The following is a 3,141-nucleotide window of genomic DNA, read 5'->3' as shown; positions in this document are numbered from 1 at the left end:
CGTTCCTTTGATGGTCCAGAAATGGATTTCTGTAATCAGGAAACAGCTCTCAGGATCTCTTTGTTAATGGTACCATGTACACTTGTACCCTCTGTGAAATCACTTTTTAAAAGAAAAACATTATTTTGGTAATTTTAATTAATGCACTGGAATATAACCATCTTCATGCTGAGGTCAGAGTGTCCTAGGAAGACAAGGATCACGTGGTACTAGAAAAATTCTGCCTGCGTGCCCTCCCCCTTCTCTTTCCATTGGAAAGATCCATTATCCACAAGAGGATCTAGGCACTCTGGGGAAATTTGTCTTCTACCTGAGTGAAGACTGTCTCAGCATTGTCAAGCTAATCTTTCTCTCTGCCCAGCAAGAGGGGCCCTGCCCTGAGAGCAGTGCCTTATGTGTTTCTGCTTATTATAAACATTCCCAAAATAAGTTCACCAAAGCACACACTTGTATCCTTTACTGGGTCCAGCTCAGGAGACCCACCTCTCTATGTGCTCTCTCTTTCAGCAGTGTCATAGCTTCAGGGAAAGGCTTTGCCAAGGTTCCATCCCTGATTCTTTGAAATACAAGGTGACATATAGCTAGAAGATAGATAGACCACATCCTCTGTATCCATTCATCACTTGATGGACATTGACTATCATAAATAATTTTGAAATGAACATTGGGGTGTATATCTTTTTCAATTGTAGTTTTCCTTCAGCAACATGGATGGACCTACAGATTATCACACAGGGTGAAGTAAGCCAGATGAAGAAAGATGAATATCTTATGATATTATTTACATTTGGAATTTTTAAAGTGATACAAATTAACTTATATACAAAACTGCAACAGACTGACAGACATAGAAAACTTATGGTTACCAAAGGGGGAAAGAAAGACCAGGATAAATTAGGTTGTTGAGATTAACGTATACCCACTACTGTACATAAAATTGATAAACAGCAAGGCCCTACTGTATAACACAGTGAGCTTTACTCAGCATCTTGTAATAATCTATAATGGGAGAGAATCTGAGTCACTTTGCCTCACACCTGAAACTAATATAACACTGTAAATCAACTGCACTTCAATTAAAAAAAAAAAAAAAAAAAAAACGTTTTCTTGCGGATTGGTTGCAGGCCTACAAAGACATGACCACCAGTCCCGTGCACCCATTCTGGCCTCTGGGCCTGAGGCTGGACAACTCTGTAACTAATGACTGTGCCACCTGACAGATCCTGGCTGGCCCCTTCTCTGTCTCTGAGTCTCAGTTGTAACCACGTGGCTGTTGTCAGGGTATGTTGTGGTCGTCTCACTGGAGGCTTCACAGAGACTGTCCCTGTGCTGGTTTGCAATATGTGGGTTCATTCATTTGGTGATTGAAAGCTGGTTCAGCCTCTGCTATGCGGACCTTCTTGAAGACTAAACCATCTTATTTCAACTCTGGAAAGAGTATGCCAAGGGAGACAGCCAATATGTCCTGAATGATAACTTCATGATATGCATGGAGACCATCACGGTTTACCTGTGGGGACCACTCAGCCTATGGATGGAGATCACTTTTCTCCACCAGCAACCCCTCCACTTTGTCCTACAGCTTGTGGTCTCTGTGGGTCAGGTATATGGAGATGTGCTTTACTTCCTGATGGAGTACCATGATGGATTCCAGCACGGGGAGCTGGGACACCCACTCAACTTCTGGTTTTACTTTGTCTTCTTGAATGCCCCGTGGCTGGTGCTGCCTGGACTCCTCATACTGGCTTCCATAAAGCAACTTGCTCATGCCCAGAGCATACTGGTGCCAAAGCCCCCAAAGCTAAGAGCAAGAAGAATTAAAGACTGATGGACTAGGCTTAAACACTGGCTATTGAGGAACTTTCCACCTGCCAGAAGATTCCAATCCTTGCTCCCACAGGTTGGAAGGATAAATTGAATTGACCTGTCAATCTCAGGTTGATGGGTGGGCAGTGGGAAGAAAAGAGCTGCGTGGAGCCACTGTCAGCAGCCAATGGGACAAAGGTACAAGAGAACATAGGAAGTCTGTGACAGAGATGATTTTTTAAATCAGGAAATATAGGTCTTGACCCTAAAAAAGAAAGAAAGAAAGAAAGAAAGAAAGGAAGGAAGAACTGCTAGGTGACACATTGGAAGGCCCTGAGGCTGCTGATAAAGATCACAGAATCCAAAAGAAGGGAAGCCTATGGAATGGGAATAACCTAGAGGAAGGGCTGGCTGCTGAGCTTGCTGAGATTCCTCCCACAAATCCACTGACAACTGAGCACAGACCACAGATCCCTGCAACATACCAAAGGAGCTTCCTTACCCAGACCGTGGAGGGTCCATTTTATGCAGCCTTTCCTGGTCCAGTTTGGAATTCTGGAGGTGACCAGTGATAGTGTGGATTCACACTATTACTCAGGGCTGCAGAGGATCATGCAAGATAAAGCCATTACATTTTCTCCCAATTCCCATTTATGTGTGAATTCAGAGGTCATGTGCATGAACCATGAAACTGATTGCCCTCATTGACAACTAGATGGATGCAATAGTTTTACTCATAAAATTACTTCCAATTTTTTATTTTTTTCTAATAGTCACTCTTTTCTTTTCTTTTTAATTTTGTTTTTTTCTGGTCTCTCCATACAGCTCAAAGGATATTGGTTCTCTCACCAGGGACTGAACCTTATTAGTAAAAGCACAGAGTCCTAATCACTAGACTGCCAGGGGATTTCCTAACCTTTGGTTGTTTTAAAAACCTAAATAAATTGAAGCATTATTTAAATATTCTTATCACAATTTATACATATATAATATGTATTCACCTTTTTTTAAAGGCAAAATGTGAGGTATCATTGACATACAATAACTGCACATATTCTGATGTATAATCTGAACAGTTTCCATATATATATATGTTTATGAACACAGCACCATCTTCAAGAACACCATATTGATCGATTTCAAAAAGTTCCTTATGTGAAATATACTCCCCTCTTCCAGTGCCCCAGAAACCGTGAGGTTTCCCAGTCTGGTCACTGGGAAAAGGCACCCTTCTTGGATTTTTGTGAGCACCACATCATATTAACTCTCATCCTCTTGGAGGATACTTGCCAGGACCCTAGGTAGTTTGTTCATGGTGCAGCTGCATAGGAGACG

At 42.0% G+C, this 3,141-nt stretch overlaps 1 pseudogene; it reads left to right on the top strand.

The window, feature by feature from the left end:
• The first annotated feature begins 1,093 nt into the window (after positions 1-1,093).
• Positions 1,094-1,821, top strand: LOC101105999 (3-beta-hydroxysteroid-Delta(8),Delta(7)-isomerase-like; annotated as a pseudogene).
• Positions 1,822-3,141: the final 1,320 nt, after the last annotated feature.

Source organism: Ovis aries, chromosome 4 (genome assembly GCF_016772045.2).
Source record: "Ovis aries strain OAR_USU_Benz2616 breed Rambouillet chromosome 4, ARS-UI_Ramb_v3.0, whole genome shotgun sequence".
NCBI classification, from domain to species: domain Eukaryota; kingdom Metazoa; phylum Chordata; class Mammalia; order Artiodactyla; family Bovidae; genus Ovis; species Ovis aries.
This window is presented reverse-complemented; position numbering and strand designations above follow the sequence as displayed.